Genomic DNA, 24,540 nt, shown 5'->3' with positions numbered 1-24,540 from the left:
GATCTCCTTTAGGATGCACTGGTTGGATCTCCTTGCAGTCCAAGGGACTCTCAAGAGTCTTCTCCAACATCACAGTTCAAAAGCATCAATTCTTCAGCGCTCAGCTTTCTTCACAGTCCAACTCTCACATCCATACATGACCGCTGGAAAAACCATAGCCTTGACTAGACGGACCTTTGTTGGCAAAGTAATGTCTCTGCTTTTGAATACGCTATCTAGGTTGGTCATAACTTTCCTTCCAAGGAGTGTCTTTTTATTTCATGGCTACAATCACCATCTGCAGTGATTTTGGAGCCAAAAAAAATAAAGTCTGACACTATTTCCACTGTTTCCCCATCTATTTCCCATGAAGTGATGTGACCAGATGCCATGATCTTAGTCTTCTGAATGTTGAGCCTTAAGCCAACTGTTTCACTCTCCTCTTTCACTTTCATCAAGAGACTTTTTAGTTCCTCTTCACTTTCTGCCATAAGGGTGGTGTCATCTGCATATCTGAGGTTATTGATATTTCTCACAGAAATCTTCATTCCAGCTTGTGCTTCTTCCAGCCCAGCGTTTCTCATGATGTACTGTGCATATAAGTTAAATAAGTAGGGTGACAATATATAGCCTTGATATACTCCTTTTCCTATTTGAAACCAGTCTGTTGTTCCATGCCCAGTTCTAACTGTTGCTTCCTGACCTGCATATAGGTTTCTCAAGAGGCAAATCAGATGGTCTGGTATTCCTATCTCTTTCAGAATTTTCCAGTTTATTGTGATCCACACAGTATTAGCTTATTAGAGGTTAAAAAGGGAAGGACAGAAGAGAGGGACAAAGGCAAAAACAATTCAGATGTGGAGTTTGGATTAATGCTTGAATAAATTTATAGATCTATTTAGGGACAATGGCAATTACCAGATTTACAATATTAAGCCTTCATATTCAGATATAATGAATTCCTTTTCATTTATCTGGGTCTTTTAAAATGCCTTTTAAACATTTTATAATTTTCTACATACTTTATTAGATTTATTCCCAGACTCTTGATACTACTATAAATTTTGTTTTTAAAATCATATTTTCAATTATTTGCTGCTAAGGTTTATAAACAAAATTGATTTTTATACATTGATTTTCCTTCTAGCAACTTGACTAATGCTCTTATTAATTCTAATAATTTCTCTGTAGATGGTTAAGGGTTTTCTAAGTTTACAATCATATTACTGGCAGATAATGAGAGTTATTCTCTCTCTCCTTTCCAATGACGAAAAATTTTATTTCTTTTTCTTTCCACACTATTGTAACTGGGCTTTGTGTGGAGTAAGAATTGTTCATCATGTCCATGTTTGTCTTAGAAATAATACTACAGGAATGCTTTCAGTTGTTCATTGTTAAAGATAATGCTTGCTCTGTGGTGAGAAACTCCCGTTAGAATCAGAATTAGCCTGAAATCTAAGGAAATGTGAGTCTAATGAAAAGTTAAAAGCAAGTAAAGACAGGAAAAAATGATGCTCTGACTATATAATATGCCAACAAATTCGTATTCAGAATATATGATAAACTTCTGAAAATCAGCAAGATAAAACAAACAACACATAAACAAACAACAACAACAAAAAAAAGAAAAGCAAACAAAAATTGGCAAAAAGTAGAAATAGTCACCTTGTTCAAGAAGAAATTTAAATGGTCAATAGAATATTAAAAAGACACCCTCCTGTAATCTAGGAAACACTATTTACCTGACATGTTGGTAAAAATAAAACATCTATAATATCAAGTGTTCAGAAATATGTGGAAGGAAGAAAAGTTTTCTTATATTGCTGGCAGTGGATATAAATTGACACAATCACTTTGAAGAATGATATGACAATTTCTGATAAAAATTAAAATACACATATATTATTATCCAGAATTCTTATTTCTGGATATACTCACACATTTACATAAGGATGTTTATTAAATAGTATTTGTAATAGCATAAAATAACCTAAATTCAATAGAAATGTGGATATTCACATATTCACAAATGTTGAATATTCACATGATCAAAAAGCTCAAACAAAGCTTTAAAAGATTGAGTTAGATTTAAGCTTGTGATTGTGGGCAGATGAAAACATAAATTTTGACTGGAAATTTAAATTTCAGAATAATTTAACACTGACTTTCAATTTTATAAGGTTAAGTTTCATTTTGTTTTATAAAATTCCAAAAGATCCTGAAATTCAGAAATTTATGAGAAAATTTAAATTTGGGAAACCATAGCTTCTTTTTCTTTTATTCTACCCCTCTTCCTCCCTTTCTTCTTTCTTTTCCACTGTTTCTCCTTCTTTCTTTCTTTCTAATCTTTTTCCATTCTTTCTTCTTTCTTTTGTTTGGAGACTGGGCTCGGGTACAGAGGTAGAGGCTGGTGAGTGAGTTGCCATACAGGGGATAATCAACAGAGAATTGAATATATGTAATAATTCAAAATTGACACTAGAGCTATACTGAAAAATAAGTTGTGTCAGCACAAACCCCACAAAAGCAATATGATGGTCATTCTGAGAGCTCTCCAAGGAAGGCCTTGGTTTTTAAATGCAGTTTTCATGTCAGCGTTTTTTCAGTACTATAAAGTTAAAAAATGAGTTAAGTTCAGTCACTCAGTCATGTCCAACTCTTTGCGACCCCATGGACTGCAGAACTCCAGGCCTCCCTGTCCATCACCAACTTCTGGAATTTACCCAGACTCATGTCCATTGAGTTGGTGATGCCATCCAACCACCTCATCCTCTGTCATCCACTTCTCCTCCAGCCTTCAATCTTTCCTAGCATCAGGGTCTTCTCCAATGAGTCAGTTCCTCAAATCAGGTGGCCAAAGTATTGGAGTTTCACCTTCAGCATCAGTCCTTCCAATAAATATTAAGGACTGATTTCCTTTAGGATGGAATGGTTGCATCTCCTTGCTGTCCAAAGGATTCTCAAGAGTCTGCTCCAACACCATAGTTCAAAAGCATCACTTCTTTGGCTTTGGCATAGTCAATAAAACAGAAGTAGATGTTTTTCTGGAATTCTCCTGCTTTTTCAAAGATCCAACGGATGTTGGCAATTTGATCTCTGGTTCCTTTGCCTTTTCTAAACTCAGCTTGAATATCTGGAAATTCATGGGGGTTCATGTACTGTTGAAGCTCCTCTGACCATGGGATTTTCCAGGCAAGAATACTGGAATGCGTTGCCATTTCCTTCTCCAGAAGATCTTCCTGACCCAGGGATTGAACTCCAGTCTCCTGCATTGCAGGCTGATGCTTTACCATCTGAGCCACCAGGGAAGCCCATACTGTTGAAGCCTGGCTTGGAGAACTTTGAGTTTTTTTTTTTTTTTGGTAGCATGTGAAATGAGTGCAATTGTGTGGTAGTTTGAACATTCTTTGGCCTTGCCTTTCTTTGGGATTGGAATGAAAACTGACCTTTTCCAGTCCTGTGGCCACTGCTGAGTTTTCCATATTTGCTGGCATATTGAGTGCAGCACTTTCACAGCATCAACTTTTAGGATTTGAAATAGCTCAACTGAAATTCCATCATCTCCACTAGCTTTGTTCATAGTGATGCTTCCTAAGGTCCACTTGACCGCATTCCAGGATGTCTGGCTCTAGGTGAGTGATCAGAGCATTGTGATTTTCTGGGTCATGAAGATCTTTTTGATCTAGTTCTTCTATGTATTCTTGCCACCTCTTCTTAATATCCTCTGCTTCTATTAGGTCCATACCATTTATGTCTTTTATTGTGCCCATCTTTGCATGAAAATTTCACTTGTTATCTCTAATTTTCTGGAAGAGATCTCTAGTCTTTCCCATTCTATTGTTTTCCTCTATTTCTTTGCATTGATCAATGAGGAAGGCTTTTATATCTCCTTGCTATTCTTTGGAACTCTGCATTCAAATGGGTATATTTTTCCTATTCTCCTTTGTCTTTCACTTCTTTTCTTTTTGTTGCTGCTTGTAAGGCCTCCTCAGACAATCATTTTGCCTTTTTGTATATCTTTTTCTTGGAGATTGTCTTGATCACTGCCTCCTGTACAATGTCAAGAACCTCTGTCCATAGTTCTTAAGGCACTCTGTCTATCAGATCTAATCCCTAATAGATCTAATCTATTTGTCACTTCCCTGTAGAGTCATAAGGGATTTGATATAGGTCATACCTGAGTGATCTAGTGGTTTTCCCTACTTTCTTCAATTTAAATCTGAATTTGGCAATAAGGAGTTAATGATCTGAGTCACAGTCAGCTCCCAGTCTTGTTTTTGCTGACTGTATAGAACTTCTCCATCCTTGGCTGCAAAGAATATAGTCAATCTGATTTTGGTATTGACCATCTGGTGATGTCCATATGTAGAGTCTTCTCTTGTGTTGTTGGAAGAGGGTGTTTGCTATGACCAGTGTGTTCTTTTGGCAAAATTCTGTTAGCCTTTTCCCTGCTTCATTCTTTACTCCAAGGCCAAATATGCCTGTTACTCCAGGTATTTCTTGACTTCTTACTTTTGCATTCCAGTCCCCTATGATGAAAAGGACATCTTTTTTGGGTGTTAGTTCTAGAAGGTCTTGTAGGTCTTTATAGAACTGTTCAACTTCAACTTCTTCAACATTACTGGTCAGGGCATAGATTTGGATTACTGTGATATTGAATGGTTTGCCTTGGAAATGAACAGAGATCATTCTGTTGTTTTTGAGATTGCATCCAAGTACTGCATTTTGGACTGTTTTGTTGACTATGATGGCTACTCCATTTCTTCTAAGGGATTCTTGTCTACAGTAGTAGATATAATGGTCATCTGAGTTAAATTCACCCATTCCAATCCATTTTAGTTCACTGATTCCTAAAATGTCTATGTTCACTCTTGTTATCTCCTATTTAACCACTTTAAATCTGCCTTGACTCATGGACCTAACATTCCAGGTTCCTATGTGATATTGCTCTTTACAGCATCGGACTTTACTTCCATCACCAGTCACATCCACAGCTGGGTGTTGTTTTTACTTTGTCTCCATCTCTTCAGTCTTTCTGGAGTTATTTCTCCACTGATCTCCTGTAACATATTGGGTACCTGCCAACCTCGGGAGTTCGTCTTTCAGTGTCCTTTTTTTTTTTTCCTTTTCATACTATTCATGGGGTTCTAAAAGCAAGAATGCTGAAGTGGCTTGCCATTCCCTTCTCCACTGGACCGTGTTTTGTCAGAACTCTCCACCATGACTCATGTATCTTGGGTGGCCCTACACAGCATGACTCATAGTGTCATTGAGTTAGACAAGGCTGTGGTCCATGTGATTAGATTGGTTAGTTTTTTGTGATTGTGGTTTTCAGTCTGTCTGACCTCTGATGGAGAAGGGTAAGAGACTTATGGAAGCTTCCTGATGGGAGAGACTGACTGAGGGGAAACTGGGTCTTGTTCTGATGGGTGGGGCCAAGTTCAGTAAATCTTTAATCCTATTTTCTTTTGAAGGGTGGGGCTGCATTCTCTCCCTGTTATTTGACCTGAAGCCAAACTATGGTGGAGATAATGAACATAATGTCCTCCTTTGAAATGTCCCATGCACACACTGCTACACTCTGTGCCCCCAACCCAGCAGCAGGCCACTGCTGACCCATACCTCCACCAGAGCCTCTTGGACACTCATGGGCAAGTTTGGGTCAGTCTCTTTTGGGGTAACTCCTCCTTTCTCTTGGTTCCTGGTGCACACAAGTTTGCTTGTGCCCTCCAAGAATCTGTTTCTCCAGTCTTGTGTAAGTTCTGGTGGCTCTATGGTCGGTTAATGGCAACCTCCTCCAAGAGGGCTTATGACATACCCAGGTCTACTGCACCCAGAGCCCCTGCTCCCACAGCAGTCCAGTGCTGATCCATATATCCCCAGGAGACACCCAAACACAGTTCTGTCTCAGTCTCTGTGTGGTCTCTGAGTCCTGGTGTGCACAAGATATGTTTGAGCCCTCTGAGTATCTCTGGTAGGTATGGGGTTTGATTCTAAATGTGATTTCACCCCTCCAACCATCTTGCTGGGGCTTCTCCTTTGCCCTTGAATGTGGGATACCTCCTCAAAGTCTCTCCAGCACCGTGCAGCCATGATGAGAGAGAATAAAAACTCTCATGTGAGTCTGTGAGAGGAACCACCTGGTCAGGTGAGGGCTGGACTTGTGGATATGGACTATAGAAAGGTGAGCTTGAGGAGCATAATTTACACATCAGCATTCTAGATGGCTCAAAGGCAGACAGAATCTGAATGTCCACAGCCAAGATTGTCTAGATCCCCAAGCCAAGTAAACTCCTGAGACAGCCAGAAAGTTCAGTAAGGCAGGGAGAACTTAAATCTCCTGTGTCACGGAAGACAAAATTCCAGATTTCAAGAAGAAGGGACGAATTACTTACAGTTCCAAGAGCAGAGACAGTGGAGTGGAACCAACCCTAAGTTGAACAGCATTCTCTTTTCCTTCCTCTGTGTGTCCTGTTGGTTCTGTAGGTCCTGGGGATATAGTCTTGCAGGTGTTCAGGATAATTCCAAATTCCACATAATAAAATGTCTGAAAGGGAACCGGATGGGATCTCCCTTTGGAAGTTTTGGTGTACACCATTATTTTCTGCTGAGTAGTGTACTTAAAGTTTGGCTTGAATATACTGTGATAGATATTTTAACACTGTTTGGTAGAGTTTATGGAGAAATTACTCACTTTTTTCCTAAACATTCCAAGATTGCAAGATTGTTTGAGAGGCTGAGAGCAAATGAATAGAATGAATGGACTGATGTATCTTGGGTCAGTTCTGCAAGATGGTAATAAGATGGTTAATGACTATAGGGGTTGGACAGATCTAGTGCCAATCCCAGCTTTGTGACTTGGACAAGCTACTTAAATGCTCTGAATCTGTGTCTTTATCAAACCAGAGTAATAATGCCTAACTCATAATTAGTATTAAGAGGAATCAATGAATTAATTTTTACAAGTCACCTGTCACCATGGCCTATTGTCTATATTCAAAAATAGACATGTGCTGTGATCATGTTGTCAGGGCTTCCCAGGTGGAACTAGTGGTAAAGAACCCACCTGCCAAAGCAGGAGACACAAAGGGATCGAGGGTTTGATCACTGGGTTGGAAAGATCCCCTGAAGGTGGGCATGGAAATTCACTCCAGTATTCTTTCCTGGAGAATCCCATGGACAGAGGAGCCTGGTGGGACACAGTTCATAGAGTTGCACAGAGTTGGACAGGACTGAAGTGATTTAATACACACACATGTGATCATGTTGACAGGTATGAAAACTAGGATGGTTTATATGTGGCCTCATTGCAATACACTTTGTGACAGGAAAAGAATCTGCCCATTGATGCCCACACTGATAACAATTGTTTCTTCTCTATCATCCTTCTTTCCTCTACCATGGCACTGGGACTGTTTTGCCAAGCTCTCCCTGTGTGCTACCACAAGAGTTAGTCAGATGCCAGAGGGCTAAGTTGGACCAGTGAAGCAGTTACATGAAATATGAAATGAGAGAAGCCTAGAAGGGAGAATGCTTCCCTGGTGGCTCAGCTGGTAAAGAATCCACCTGCAATGTGGGAGACCTGGGTCTGATCCCTGGGTTGGGAAAAATCCCTTGGAGAAGGGAATGGCTACCCACTTAGTAATCTGGCCTGAAGAATTCCATGGACTGTATAGTCCATGGGATTGCAAAGAGCTGGACACAACTAAGTGAATTTCACTTCATTTCACTGAGAAGAGAGAGGTCACCAGTGTTAAAAGCTTTTCTAATCCACGTGTGTGGTTCATGGACCAGCAGGAGGAGACATTTGGGAACTTATTCTTGAGTCAGAATCTGCATTTTATCAAGATCCCCTTGTAATTCATGCTGTCAATAAGATTTGAGAAATACTCTTCCAAGAAGTTTCCCAAGAAATCAAAATTAGGTGCATAAACCAAAGTAGGTGATAAAAGCCATGAGGATGTTGGAATGGTGTTAAGTATTACAGGAAGATGACCATAGTAAAATTTCACTAGGTTCCACCTCTTTTAAAAGCACAGGCACAGCAATAAAGATACTATCCAATCCAAACTATTCAATCCAAGTTTAAGTTCAAATTTGGGCCAATAACTAATTTTTTTTAATTGTCACTGTTCATATAAGTTCAGTCCAAGTCTGCCTGGCAAACATAATATTTAGTATCAAATGGCATACATTCACATCTTACTAGTACACTAAATTTGCTTTCCAATTAAAATTTCATTTAAACAAACCAGAATGCCTTCCCAAACACATTGTACTGACTCTAAGAAACTAGACTCTGTGACCTAGTTCATCAAAATACACTTGAAAAATTCTGTCTGGAACTCTCAGACCAATGCTATGCATCCAAGGTTTTATATTCTTCATTCTGTCTTTTCTCTTCCAAGGCTTGACTCATAACCACTTGAGATAGAGCTAAAGCTGACAGAGAAAGTGAAAATCCTCTCCTCCTTGCCCAGAGGAAATGCTTGGCAGAAGATTTCCAAACTGTTCTGTCATCAAAGCTAAACTTAACCTTGTTCAGGAAGATAATCCTTAACTTTCAAACTGACTCCTTGTCAGGTCCATTCAGCTTGCAAAGTACAATGTTAAGGGGGGGAAAAAAAGAAGAAAAAATAGCAACGGATAGCATTTCATAGCATTTCATCACTTGAAATGATGACTTCTCATGTTTGACAATGACATTAAAGTTAAATGTCTTGGTTCATGGGCACTTACTACTCCCTTCATCTCCATTAATCTTTGCTCACAGTTTTAAGATACACCACTTACTGTCTCCAGCAATAAAATGAAATTATAATTGCTTTTCAGTGTATTTTTTCTCATGTTATTTGATTGCTAAAAATTTCTTCCAAAATGGGAGATATTTAGTGAACACAATACAATGTATTTTCTTGCTATTTTTAATCTATTCTTGCATAATTTGAAGGGTTGGGTATTGGAAGAATGGAAATTGAACTCATCTGACTGTGACAGATTTGCAAACTCTGAACACAACTCACACTTTATTGATGCTTTTAAATTACAGCAGCAAATACCTGGACATGTTCATATAACATTTATAGCATTTTATGTCTTCACAGCTACAGCCAACGTTTGCTTAAGAATCACAACAGTAATTCAGGGTGTGCAAGAAGAGCGTTTTATAAGGAAAAGTAGAACATTCTGAAGCATTTTTGCCTGAAACAGCTTTTATTTTTAGCCTGTTCCCCAAAAATCATTATCTAGAGGCCTGAAATGTCTCAAAAAATCATTATTTTTGAGTGCCTGGTGGGTCATTTCACAGAGTCCTGTAAAATCATATTTGCTAACAAATGGGAAGGATCTCTGGACCACAGAAACATTTGGTGAAATAAATTTATGTGGTGAAACTTTCCCCTTCCTCTGTCTTCTGATGAGCAAATATTCTCTAGAGTTTGATCCAGTAAATTATATCCAGGATTTTTACTGAGTTCTATAAAAGGTAGCATTTCCAAAATTGAAATCTGATAATCTGAGGATCTCAGAATAATTAATATTTATATGCATGCATTAAATTGCCTTCTCTCTAGAGCCTTTGCTGGGATCAATTTTGTTTGAGTAAGAGCATACACAAGAATGCCCAGGAAAAAAGGACCAGATTTGGGACTTTGCCCTGAACTATGCCTAGTTCCCTCCCTTTAGTGACAAAAGTATTTTTATAAGAGGGAAAAACATAAAGCCAAGCCATTCATCTCAATTTCAGAGAAATAGCTGGTCAGATGGGGCCACCCATACCATTTATTGGTCATGTCAGCCTAGTTTCCATCCCCCACATATGAAAACCAGACAAAGAGAGGCCTACTGATAAATTAAGGGGGATGGTAATTGGGAACTGAAAGTATTTTCATTTCTCAATTTCATAATTCAAATTTGTGTACTCTCAAAATGTAATTTCCTTACTCAAAAATCTTTAAGGATAGTCATCATAATAATGTTATAGTTAATATATAAGTAAATGCAGATCATTAGTACATTTTGCCTCATTAATTGAGCTGTTCTTATGTGTCAAACACTGTTTTTTTTCTTGGTGTCTCATAATATTCCTAATTTGTCACATCTCCCCTTTGAGGAATAGACGCCATCAGTTCCATTTCCAAGGAGGAAGCTGTTGCACAGAAAAGGGAATGGATTTGCCTGGATTCACCAAGTTGGTCCTTAGGATGACAGACTATACAAGCAGCATGCTCGGACCCAGAGCTGGACCCTTTTCATTCTGCTTCACACTCCACATCTGTCAGAGCTTGAACCCTCAGTGGGCTTACACAGTCAGCCCCCCACCCCCCACCACCTCCATGGGTTAATGTTTATCCTCAACACTCTCAGAGCCTTGGTTTATTTTACCTGTGAATAACAGGGGGTTTTGAGGTTAGACCAGGTAATTTGCCTTCCCAGCTAATACCTCTGTGATGCTGATAACTGTGCCCTCATTTGTCATACAGTCACCCTTAAGACTGACCTACCTACCTGAAGTGTTTTTCCCCCAAGATCAAATAAAATCAGTATTTGGAAATCATGCACATGTTAAAAATAGCAATGATGATTCATCAAGATTCGTTTTAAGCACTCACAACTCACAGTCTTTATTTTTAATTTTTTAATTGAAGTCTAATTGATTTACAATATTGTATTAATTTCTTCCATACAGCAAACTGATTCAGTTATACATATATACAGTCTTTATTTTAATATTATTTTCCATATGGTTTATCACAGTGTATTGAATATAGTACCCTGCAAGAACACACAGTCTTGATTTTCCTACCATGTGATGTGGGCAAACAAGTCTCTATAGCATTGCCCTGAGAGTTCCAGTTTTAGAAAACTGCTCTATACCTGCCCGTATTTTCAATCCCAATATAGGACTATCCTCCATTTATCCAAAATTTTACTTAACATATAATGATTGAGCAACTGATCTGTGATCATCATTGTGAACAGTGATGACATTAGAAAGATAAGTAAGGCATGGTCCTTCTTGCAAAGAGCTGGGGGGTCTGATGTGTGATAAAATCATCAAAACAAAAGCCCATCATTGTGACATTCCTCCTAGGAAGGGTTGCATAAGACAGCAAAGACATCAGAAAGAGGAGGTGGTTTTCTCTGTCTAGAGGGATCAAGGCATGTTTCTAGGAGCATTTACACACTGTGCGGGGATTAGAGTTGGTGAGTGGGCAAAAGGAAGGCAATTTGGGAGGCATTCAGGATAGAGTCACATATAGAAGGGGGCCAGAGGGGTAACACAGCATTCTCTGAAAGCTGCCAGGAATTTGGCAAGTCTGAGCATGGACTGAGGAGTAAGGAATGTCAGAAGAAAATTAACCATGTGTCTGATCATGAAGAGATACACAGAAGTAAGGAAATAGAGTTTCATTCTGAAGGCATGAAAAACTACCCACCTCAGGTCAACGGAATAGTTCCTTTTTTCTGAATAGTGCTCATCACTCACCTCTCTTTGGGCAGTGAAGAGTGCAACTTCTTACTTACACCCCAATGTTCAGTTCAGTTCAATCTCTCAGTTGTGTCCCACTCTTTGCAACCCTATGGACTACAGAATTCCAGGCTTCCCTGTCCATCACCAATTCCCGGAGTTTACTCAAACTCATGTCCATCGAGTCAGTGATGCCATCCAACCATCATCTCATCCTCTGTCATCCCCTTCTCCTCCTGCCTTCAATCTTTCCCAGCATCAGTTCAGTTCAGTTCAGTTGCTCATTTATGTCCGACTCTGCGACACCATGGACTGTACCATGCAAGCCCTCTCTGTCCATCACCAACTCCCAGAGTTCACTCAAAATCATGTCTATTGAGTTGATGATGCCATCCAACTATCTCATTCTCTGTCATCCCCTCCTCCGCCCACCTTCAATCTTTCCCAGTATCAGGCTCTTTTCAAATGAGTCAGCTCTTTGCATCAGGTGGCCAAAGTACTGGAGTTTCAGCTTCAACATTAGTCCTTCCAATGAACACCCAGGACTGGTTGGATCTCCTTGCAGTCCAAGGGACTCTCAAGAGTCTTCTCCAAGATCACAGTTCAAAATCATCAGTTCTTCGGCACTCAGCTTTCTTTATAGTCAAACTCTCACATCCATACATGACTATTGAAAAACCATAGCTTTGGTTAAATGGACCTTTGCTGGCAAAGTAATGTCTCTGCTTTTTAATATGCTGTCTAGGTTGGTCCTAACTTTTCTTCGAAGGAGCAAGCATCTTTTAATTTCATGGCTGCAGTCACCATCTCCAGGGATTTCAGAGCTCCCCAAAATAAAGTCTGTCACTGTTTCCCCATCTATTTGCCATGAAGTGATGGAACCAGATGCCATGATCTTAGTTTTCTGAATGTTCACTCTCCTCTTTTCACTTTCATCAAGAGGCTTTTTAGTTCTTCTACACTTTCTGCCATAAGGGTGCTGTCATCTGCATATCTGAGGATATTGATATTTCTCACAGCAGTCTTGATTCCAGCTTGTGCTTCATCCAGCCTAGTGTTTCTCAGGATGTACTCTGCATATAAGTTAAATAAGCTGGGTGACAATATACAGCCTTGACGTACTCCTTTTCCTATTTGCAACCAGTCTGTTGTCCATGTCCAGTTCTAACTTTGCTTCTTGACCTGCATACAGATTTCTCAAGAGGCAGGTCAGGTGGTCTGGTATTCCCATCTCTTTCAGAATTTTCCACAGTTTCTTGGATCCACACAGTCGAAGGCTTTGGCATTGTCAGTAAAGCAGAAATGTTCACAGAAACACTATTTACAATAGCCTAGACATGGAAGCAACCTAAAGGGACGAATGAATAGAGAGGATGTGCTACATATAAACTATAGAGTATTTTTCAGCCATAAAAAGAAGGAAATAATGCTATATGCAGCAACATGGATGAATCCAGAGATTATACTAAGGGAAATTAACTAGATAGAGAAACACAAATATATGACATCTCTTATATGTGGAATCCAAAATATGACATAAATGAACTTATTTATGAAACAGAAACATATTCACAGACCTAGAGCACAGATCTGCAGCTGTCAAGAGGGAGTGGAGTGGGGGTGGGGTGGATTGGGGATTTGAGATTAGCAGATGCTAACTATTATATAGGGAGTGGATAAAAAACAAGGTCCGACTGTATAACACAGGGAACTACTTTTAATATCCTGTGATAAACACAGTGGAAAAGAATATTTTAAAAATGCATCCCTTTATAACATCTTATGACTTGCCATCTGAGATATATATATATAGTACTCCCCTGATACTACTCATTATATTTGTCTAAAAGAAAGGTGAGAAGTCTTATGTATCATTTGGAAATCATTTTGATCTGTGATTCATTCATCATCTCTCTTTCATTTGATTTAAATGAGTTAATTTTAGAAATTGATTTCTCAACTTCCCAAGTCTCTAGAATAACAATAGAGACAGACTCATTAAAACCAGAAATCTTGACATGATCCTTCATTTTTACCTGCCTTTCAAATCAACAGGCATTGATGATTCCCAGGTAACCAAATTGTCATACCTTCTCCTTATCTCAAATTCCAGTTTTTCACTTCAGGGCATTTTACTTTCTTCTTTATTATAGGGTTTGATTTGGTCTTCATGTCAGCAGGGTTTTGCCTTCATTCTCCTACCCTATCCTCACCCCAGATATGCACATGTGTACACCAACTTCCTAAAATACAAATTGATGTGACTGTCTCACCCAAAGCAGTGCTTCTCAGCTTTTTAAGCTTAAAATCCAAACACAAAAACACAGAGGGCCCTACTTAATGTATCACAAGTTTTTTAATAAATAAAATATAAGTACTAGAAAGAAATGCAAGTATTTTCTATAGCCTCATCCCTCATAATGTTATATAAGAGGTGTGCTTCCTGTTCACCATAGACTCATCAGTCTATGGACCAGATAGCATAATGCCTGGCACATTGTGTTTAAGAACTATTAAATGCAGCCAATTAAAAAAATGCATAAAACTTAGAAAGTGCACTGTGTTTGATCTTGGAGTCTAGTAATGCATAAACAGAATAGCTCCTGGTACAGAATCATACTAGGTACCCTGAAAAGCTGATAAAACGCAGTGTTAAAACCAGCTGGATGGACAAAGTCAAAAACATATAATAGAGGGTATAAGAAAGATCTTTTATTAAGCAATGACTGGACATGATGAGCTTGAATCTAAGGAAGAATAAAGGATATAAAATAGAGGGAACTAATGTGTATCCAGTTATGTGCCATGGGTTAAATATTTAACATGAATTGTCTCTTTTTGTTCTCATAACAAGCCTGGATATAGTTATGATCCCCGTTACACATACAGAAGACTGAGATTAAATAAATTCCCAAAGGGCATATAATTAGCAAGCTGCAGAGTTAGAATCTGAATTTAGACTGGGCTGGAATCCAATGTCTGCCTATTTCCAAATATACTGCAGTCTCCAACTAGTCCAAAACACACACACACACACACACAGCTCGGTTATGATATTGAAGTACCACTGTTGCTGTCCCTGAGATGGCATTATTTTCTCATCTACAAAGACCAGTAAGAATCAATATTTGTTCATATTATTGGTGCATGTTTATCCCATCCACTCATAAATGATTGACATTGACCCTCATGTGGTTGTGATATCAGCCAGCTGGCCATTCCCCAACTCAAGCCTATCTTTTCAATCAGGCATTTTTCCTAAATTCTAATGAATAGGATTGGTGACACACAGAGTTTGTAGTGTTTCCCTTAGGGACACTATGCCTAGACCCATTAGAGATGAAGAGTAATGTATATGGGTGATCAAGCTGCATGTGAAGATTGTGGTTTCTTGAATAACCAGGATTTTCAGTGTAATTTTGAACCACTCAATGCAGGATCCTGATTAGCTATTGGAAGTTTAGCTCCATCATATTCAAAAAAGAACAGATATCCACTGAGAAAGACTCAACCAAGGAAAGAGATTTTCAACTCTGATTAGCACTGAATTGATGGAAGCACTGTCTTTATGAAATTCTCAACTTGTTGCCTTTCCTTCATTTTAAAATCCTATGCATGATCATTTGAACACTGTGCTAAGTAAGAATATATTTTCTTGTAATTTTTAAAAGTTTTAATCTTATTTTTTTCCCATTTTGCCAGTCTTATCACTATATACATCCCATTGGTTCATGTATCTAGCTTTGCTTAAAAACCCCCAAAATTCTGAAACTGAGTTGGCACTACTTTATAATGGTGTCTGTGTTGCATGTGTCTTTTTGTTTGTCTGTTTATTGCATGGAATATCGATGGGTGGTGATGGGAAGAGCAGTACAGGAGTATAGAGACACAAAGTTGAATTTAAGAAGTTTCTAAATAGATAAAATTTTATTTCCTCAAAGATTTCCTTTTATTTTATCAGTCTCTTTTAAAACTTTCTCAAGTAATCTAGCCACCAATCTCAGCTTCTCATATTTCAGAAATCTCTAAGGCTTTTCATTATGAATTTTACCTTTTCTACCCAACAAAGATTTTACACCTTCTAGATAATTCAATTAAGAAGGACTATTCATAATCTAAAGATTTAGTAGGTTTGGATTTGACAATCTTGAGTGATTCTTTTGGAGGATATAGTCCCCTGACCAAAGCTTATCCCAAAAACAAGCTCCGTATGCCTGAGCCCTGCTCCTTGGATGTTACTCTCTGACTCTTTGATCATCTGTGAGCACTCTCCCTCCTCCCTCCACCCCCACCCCCCCACACCAATTGCATCAGTGGCACCTACCTTAGGCTCAGTTTGGATCTGTTTTATGTTAATGATTCCTTCTTTGTTCTTTCATTTCATGATGCTACTTCTGAAAAATTGAAGGCTGGCCTGCCTAATACATTTTGGTGAAGAAAATATGTTGAAAACAGTATATTAGAAAGAATGATTCAATGAGTAGAAATGAATGAAGTGAAGTCGTTCAATCATGTCCGACTCTTTGCAACCCATGGACTTTAGCCTACAAGGCTCATTTGTCCATGGAATTTTCCAGGCAAGAATACTGGAGTGGGTTGCCATTTTCTTCTCCAGGAGATCTTCCCGACCCAGGGATTGAACCTGAGTCTCCCACATTGTAGGCAGATGCTTTACCATCGGAGCCACCAATGAGAGTAGAGCCCAGTGTAAATTCAACAGACATAAAATCATAACATGATACTTAAAAGCATGGGTTAGGATCAAGTAATGGGAAAGGGAGAAAAAGGTAAAGTGAATATATATCTAAGAGATCTTTCTAAGCAATGGCAACAAAAAATAGGACTTATAACTTTCACTTTTTCTCTAAACAAAAATTTATTGGAAATTTACATAGTCCCTGATGTTAAGTACTATAATTTAAAAAAGTCCTTGCTCAACATGACACTTTATAGTTCACATATGAGTAGTATATCATATGGAGAAAGCAATGGCACCCCACTCCAGTACTTTTGCCTGGAAAATCCCATGGATGGAGGAGCTTCTTGGCTGCAGTCCCTGGGGTCGCTAAGAGTTGGACACGACTGAGCGACTTTACCTTCACTTTTCACTCTCATGCATTGGAGAAGGAAATGGCAACCCACTCCAGTGTTCTTGCCTGGAGAATCCCAGGGACGGGGGAGCCTGGTGGGCTGCCATCTATGGGGTCGCACAGAGTCAGACACGACTGAAGTGACTTAGCAGCAGCAGCAGTATATCATATAGCTTCTATCTAAGGAGCTTAAGAAACATTTTTAATTAGATTAAGTCATTTATAAATTAAAGTTAAGAATGCTATGCTATGCTATGCTGTCACTTCAGTCGTGTCTGACTCTGTGTGACCCCATAGACGGCAGCCACCAGGCTCCCCCGTCCCTGGGATTCTCCAGGCAAGAACACTGGAGTGGGTTGCCATTTCCTTCTCCAATGCATGAGAGTGAAAAGTGAAAGTGAAGTCGCTCAGTGGTGTCCGACTCTTAGCGACCCCATGGACTGCAGCCTACCAGGCTCCTCCATCCATGGGATTTTCCAGGCAAAAGTACTGGAGTGGGATGCCATCGCCTTCTCCTAAAGTTAAGAATAGAAAAGTAATAATAAAAAAAATAAAGCAAAGCAATCAATTGTGAACATGTTATTCCTAACCTGAAAAAAAAAAAAAAAAATCAGTGGCAGTAGGGAAAAGGAAGTAATCAGAGAGAAAAAATATTTAGGAAAGTATGTATATATTTTTCTATTTGATCTGTGTTTTTTATTGACTTTTATTGGAGTGTAGTTGCTTTACAATGTTGTGTTAGTTTCTATTGTACAGCAAAGTAAATTAGCCATGTGTATACATATATCCTCTTTTTTTAGATTTCCCTCCATTTAGGTCACCAGAGAGCATCAAATATACTTCCTTATGATATACAGTGGTCTGGTATTCCCATCTCTTTCAGAATTTTCAACAGTTTATTGTGATCTACACAGTCAAAGGCTTTGGCATAGTCAATAAAGCAGAAATAGATGTTTTTCTGGAACTCTCTTGCTTTTTCCATGATCCAGCAGATGTTGGCAATTGGATCTCTGGTTCCTCTGCCTTTTCTAAAACCAGCTTGAACATTAGGAAGTTCATGGTTCACATATTGCTGAAGCCTGGCTTGGAGAATTTTGAGCATTACTTTACTAGTGTGTGAGATGAGTGCAATTGTGCGGTAGTTTGAGCATTCTTTGGCATTGCCTTTCTTTGGGATTGGAATGAAAACTGACCTTTTCCAGTCCTGTGGCCACTGCTGAGTTTTCCAAATTTGCTGGCATATTGAGTGCAGCACTTTCACAGCATCATCTTTCAGGAAATTTGTATGCAGGTTTCTCTTGAGAAATTTGTATGCAGGTCAGGAAGCAACAGTTAGAACTGGACATGGAACAACAGACTGGTTCCAAATAGGAAAAGGAGTACGTCAAGGCTGTATATTGTCACCCTGCCTATTTAACTTATATGCAGAGTACATCATGAGAAACGCTGGACTGGAAGAAACACAAGCTGGAATCAAGATTGCCGGGAGAAATATCAATAACCTCAGATACGCAGATAACACCACCCTTATGGCAGAAAATGAAGAGGAACTAAAAAGCCTCTTGATGAAGGTGAAAGTGGAGAGTGAAAAAGTTGGCTTAAGGCTCAACATTCAGAAAATGAAGATCATGGCATCCGGTCCCATCACTTCATGGGAAAGAGATGGGGAAACAGTGGAAACAGTGTCAGACTTTATTTTTCTGGACTCCAAAATCACTGCAGATGGTGATTGCAGCCATGAAATTAAAAGACACTTACTCCTTGGAAGGAAAGTTATGACCAACCTAGATAGCATATTCAAAAGCAGAGACATTACTTTGCCAACAAAGGTTCGTCTAGTCAAGGCTATGGTTTTTCCTGTGGTCATGTATGAATGTGAGAGTTGGACTATGAAGAAGGCTGAGCGCCAAAGAATTGATGCTTTTGAACTGTGGTTTTGGAGAAGACTCTTGAGAGCCCCTTGGATTGCAAGGAGATCCAACCAGGCCATTCTGAAGGAGATCGGCCCTGGGATTTCTTTGGAAGGAATGATGCTAAAGCTGCAACTCCAGTACTTTGGCCACCTCATGGGAAGAGTTGACTCATTGGAAAAGACTCTGATGCTGGGAGGGATTGGGGGCAGGAGGAAAAGAGGACAACAGAGGATGAGATGGCTGGATGGCATCACTGACTTGATGGACGTGAGTCTGGGTGAACTCCGGGAGTTGGTGATGGATAGGGAGGCCGGGCCTGCTGCGATTCATGGGGTCGCAAAGAGTCGGACACAACTAAGCGACTGAACTGAATGATATACAGTAAGTTCTCATTAGTTATCTATTTTATATATTTTGTACATCAGTTCAGTTCAGTTCAGTTGCTCAGTCATGGCTGCATCTCTGCTATCCCATGGACTGCAGCATGCCAGCTCTCCCTGTCCATCAGCAACTCCCAGAGTTTACTCACACTGATGTCCATTGAGTCGGTGATGCCATCCAACCATCTCATTCTCTGTCATCCCCTTCTACTTCTGCCTTCAATCTTTCCCAGCATCTGGGTCTTTTCAAATGAGTCAGCTCTTCACATCAGGTGGCCAAAGTATTGGAGTTTCAGCTTCAACATCAGTCGTTCTAATGAATACCCAGGACTGATCTCCTTTAGGATGGACTGGTTGGATCTCCTTGCAAATCAAGGGACTCTCAAGAGTCTTCTCCAAGTCACAGTTCAAAAGTGTTAATTCTTTAGCATTCCGCTTTCTTTATAGTCGAACTCTCTCATCCATACATGATTACTGGAAAAACCATAGCCTTAACTAGATGGACCTTTGTTGCCAAGTAATGTCTCTGGTTTTTAATATGCTGTCTAGGTTGGTCATAACTTTTCTTCCAAGGAGAAAGTGTCTTTTAATTTCATGGCTGCAGTCACCATCTCCAGTAATTTTGGAGCCCCCAAAAATACAGTCTGTCACTGTTTCCACTGTTTCTTCATCTATTTGCCATGAAATGATGGGACTGGATGCCATGATCTTAGTTCTTTGAATTTTGTGTTTTAAGCCAGCTTTTTCACTCTCCTCTTTCACTATCATCAAGACATATGCAGTCCATGGAATTGTTCAGGCCAGAATACTGAGTGAGTAGCCTTTCCCTTCTCCAGGGGATCTTCCCAACTCAGGGATCAAACCCAGGTCTCCTGCTTTGCAGGTGAATTCTTTACTAGCTGAGCCACAAGGGAAGCCCATTTTAAATATTTTTATGTTTATGTCAGTCCCAATTTCTCAATTCATCCCACTCTGTCTTTCCTGTTTGGTAACCATACGTTTGTTCTCTACAACTGGACCCTATTTCTGCTAGAAAAATGCTAGAGATGAACTTATTGCTGGGCAAGTATATTTTGGAGCCATTGTGTTTGGGCTAATTATGGGATACTTGTGTACAGGTGTTCTTAAAAAAACCAAGGAGGAAAGAGCTAAATTCACACAAGACAATCAACTGGGAGACTGGCCCTTGACAGTCTTTGATGCATTTCTGCCATCATTTTAGGGATGGGAAGCAAATGTTCAGACAGCAATGTGTACAGAGTCACACAGACTTCAGTCATGTTCAGTTTGGACACTGAATGGAGTGTGAAAAGAACAGAGAAACTTGTAGGTTGCTGATCCATCCAGAATGAATGATGTCTACCCCTGGCTGTACCACAGTGACTGCTGGACACCTAGAAAGGGGGGCTGCCCCAGATGCCCGACAGAATTATGGCTACCTATGCTGCCTTGTTCTTGTCTTGTTGTTGTTCAGTCGTTCTGTTGTGTCTGACTCTTTGTGACCCCATGGACTGCAGCACGCCAGGCTTCCCTGTCCTTCACCATCTCCCGGAGTTTGCTCAAAACCCACGTCCCTTGAGGCAGTGAGGCCATCCAGTCATCTTATCCTCTGTTGTCTGCTTCTCCTCCTGCCTTCAGTTTTTCCCAGCATCAGGGTTTTTTCAATTAGTTGACTCTTTGCATCAGGTGGCCAAGGACTGTTATTGTTTTACTGGGTTTGATTATGATAAATTCCTAGCAAGCAACTTATAAGTGAAGATCAGTACCTCTAAACCAAGTCTTTCCTAAAATCTTGAATAGAATGATTTTTAAAGCCAAGAAAATATTCCAGAGCCATCTTGTTAATCCCTGGACAGGACCAGTCTCCTTTGTGATGCCCTGTCTACACCCCTATCCATTACCAGTCACGACTGTGAAGCAGTGAGGAGTGTATCCATTTCTACTATGGTAGAGGAATTGGTTAAAATTGCTTTTGCTATCTTGAAAGCCTGACAGAAACTCTGACACCTAGAACGTGCCCTGTTAAAGTCTGTTGATTGAACAAATGAACAGTTACCTCTGCCGTTTGCAGTGGAGGAATCTCTGCAAAACGATAAAGATACAAATGAAAGCAATTCACAGTGAAGAGAAAAGAGGACCCAGGATTCCTGGATCCCAAGCAAAAGGTCTCCTGCATGTAACTGATCATACACTTTAGGCGCTTTATACAAATTAATGGATTGTCTTTTAACCCAAAGTACATGCTTGGCTTCTTGAACTTAGGGTCTATGTCCTTGACTTAATTCTGTCCTCCCATGGCAACGAGCACAACCATGTGTATTCAGCAGATAATCAAAAGGCAAGTAGCACTGCATTATGGTGGAGATGGATGTCAGGACAGAGAAGGTTTGACCTTCCTTTCATGATTCATTTCAGAGAGCCATGTTTCTTGGTCTGTGCATTTTAGAGTAATTTATCTTTTAGGATTTCACTGTGGAAAATGGGGATAGGGTCAGAGTCAAGAGTAATATTATAGTATTTATTTGTGTTGTTTGCTAAGTGAAATTATAGGTAACAAGGTAAGAAAACAAATGAAGCTAAAAGCATGAATTGACACTTCTAAGCCTCATTGTAGGCACTACACAAAATGCCTGCTTTATGCCTTTTAAACAAAGTGGGCCATTAAGTGCGTAATGCTAAGAGGAATTTTATCTCACCTATAAATACAGTGAATCCCTTAAGCTCCAAATCCCCATATACAGACAATTTACTCTGGTAATCAAGGCGATGCTCACAATTTAACTTCAGTTACCATCTGTAACTCTATTGGTATTTTAATAATAATGAATAAAAATATACATTGGCAAACAAAAACGTTACTTAAAGTAGAACCAGCTTAAAGAGTCAATGATAATTTCTCAGAAGCTGTGTAAATATCATATTTATTCAGAATTCTCTTCTGTGTCTTTACCTTTTAATTAATGTCAAAGAAGACCTTTAATATTTACTCACACATGTATATTGAGGGGAAAACTATCCCTACTTATTCCAAAAAAAATGCTTCCCATGAATATTCCTACAAATATTAATAAGGAAACAGATACATTTCTTTCACTTATTCTCCCTTTGTGGACTTTCCTCCCCTCTTGGTGGAGTGTCAAAGAAGTAAAGAAGGCAAGAATAAATGAGAAGGAATGCAAATTCTTATGAAAATTATGCACTATTTTTCAAAGTTTTTCTGTTATCCAGGAAATAAAACTATACCCTTCCTTTAGCAGAAAATAAATCATTTGTTAAATCCTATGAAGAATGATATAACTAATGGTTACCAGACTTATGTACAGGTGGCATAATTCTGACCTAGTGGTCACCATCTGGGGTTGAGCAAACTTGAATTTCTACCCGGGCCAGTCCATTGATTAACTGACCAGTTCTAAGCAGGCCTGTCATCTCCTACACCCTGAGGTCTTCGTTTGTAATTGAAGGGATTGAATTCCTTATTTCAGAGGTTCCTTCTGGTTTAAACACCATCTCAGTCTGTGAGTGTAGGGCTACATCATTTGCAAATAGGACTAGGAGCATCCAACATCCATTGATTGGAAGAGCTGGATGTTATAATACGAATGGTCACATTTATACTTATGGATTTTTATCTGCCTAGGCTTGAGATGCATTTTGAGGTGGCCTTTATGGTGTAAAAGGAAACAAGACAACCATAAAATTATCTGTTGAAGAAAAATGGAGAATAGAAATGTGAATTGTTGGTGTTCCATTGCTAAACTGTGTCCGACTCTTTTGTGACTCCATGGACTGATGCCCTTCAGGCTCCTCTGTTCATTGGTTTTCCCAGGCAAGAATCCTGGAGTGGGTTGTCATTTCCTTCTTCAAGGGATCTTCCTGACTCAGGGGTTGAACCCATGTCTCATGCATTGACAAGCAGATTTTTTACGGCTGAACCACCAGAGAGGCTCCAAAAATGTGAATAGAAGTTTGCATTTTAACTAGGGTTTTAATTTCCCCTGATTTTTGCAGCACATCTTTGAATGGTCTTTTTCAGGGAATATTTTGAAAATATTCTACTATGCCAATGGATCTGTGAAGCACGGTTCATTTCTAGAAAACTAGTCATGGTGTCTCTCAGTTTCCATGTTCCACAGGAAATCTGACTTTTAGTCCCGCCTTATGTTTTTCCTACATTTCAAACATCTCTCTCCCTCCTCAAATTTCTTCACCCTTTCCTCTCTCTTCCTGTAAATACAGATAAACATCCACCACACTTTCGGAAGTACTGACTGATGGATTTAGCATGCAAACACACTGTCAGAAGGCTGAGACATGAGTGGTGCCTAAAATTCAACAACATGGGCCTGCTTATTTAAAGCCTGAAGGGATGATGAAACAGATGGTGCTTTGTGTCTTTCCTTCCCTGCCATGTGTTTACTGCGATCGGCCTAGTCTCAGGAAGGCTGCCAATCCGCAGAAGGGAAGGACTGCCTGGTAAAATGCTGTTTTCAACCCTTCTCTCCCTTCCACTTCCTTTCCTTCTTCTCATCAGGTTGACCACAAACCTTTAGTGCAAAGAGCTTTTGGTGACATCAATTCTTGTGCAGGTTTTCTAACATAGACATGAGATTCTCAGGAATAAAATTGCTGAAAATGGTTGCTCTGGATTGCAAGCAGATATTACACACAATTAATATACTGTTTCCTGGGCTCATTCTGTGCTTTATCTTTTAAAGGGAACTTTGTCCATCTCTTCTCATTCCATCTGTGAAGTGATTCTGTGGCTAGATGTGGCAGAGATAAGTCGATTTTGTGGGCTCATTGAATTGGAATATGTTTTCTGGAGTCACCAAGGCAAGAGAATAAATCCATCTAGAATGGGAAGCTTGCAACCTTAGTCATCCTAACACTGTCAACGATACCAAGTGGTCCCAAAGGCGGAATTTTTAAAAAATTAATTATAGTTCACTCTTGAAGAATATGGGCTGAGGGCTGAGTACCCGAAACACACTGGGAAAATCAGATTCCACATCTGTATTTTCAACCAACCATAGATTTTTAGCACTGTACTTCATATTTATTAAAAAAAAAAAAAACTCTAATAATCTATGCCAAAGCCTTTGACTGTGTGGATCACAATAAACTGTGGAAAATTCTGAAAGAGATGGGAATACCATACCACCTGACCTGCCTCTTGAGAAATCTGTATGTAGTTCAGGAAGCAAAAGTTAGAACTGGACATGGAACAACAGACTGGTTCCAAATAGGAAAAGGAGTTCGTCAAGGCTGTATATTGTCACCCTGTTTATTTAACTTATATGCAGAGTACATCATGAGAAACGCTGGACTGGAAGAAGCACAAGCTGGAATCAAGATTGCCGGGAGAAATATCAATAACCTCAGATATGCAGATGACACCACCCTTACGGCAGAAAGTGAAGAAGAACTCAAAGGCCTCTTGATGAAAGTGAAAGTGGAGAGTGAAAAAGTTGGCTTAAAGCTCAACATTCAGAAAACGAAGATCGTGGCATCCGGTCCCACCACTTCATGGGAAAGAGATGGGGAAACAGTGGAAACAGTGTCAGACTTTATTTTGGGGGGCTCCAAAATCACTACAGATGGTGACTGCAGCCATGAAATTAAAAGACACTTACTCCTTGGAAGGAAAGTTATGACCAACCTAGATAGCATATTCAAAAGCAGAGACATTACTTTGCCAACAAAGT

The 24,540-nt window shown here is 39.5% G+C and overlaps 1 protein-coding gene across 1 annotated transcript in view; it reads left to right on the top strand.

Moving 5' to 3' along the window:
* The window catches only part of LOC147378140 (contactin-associated protein-like 5), a 257,080-nt gene that overhangs the window by 197,185 nt on the left and 35,355 nt on the right, over positions 1 to 24,540 (top strand). The window lies entirely within an intron of this gene.

The sequence above is a fragment of the Bos grunniens genome, chromosome 2 (genome assembly GCF_055505025.1).
Source record: "Bos grunniens cultivar Pamir isolate PY7600 chromosome 2, Bosgru_T2T1.0, whole genome shotgun sequence".
Lineage (NCBI taxonomy): Eukaryota > Metazoa > Chordata > Mammalia > Artiodactyla > Bovidae > Bos > Bos grunniens.
Note: the sequence above shows the minus strand (reverse complement) of the source record. Positions and strands in the feature narration are given on the sequence as shown.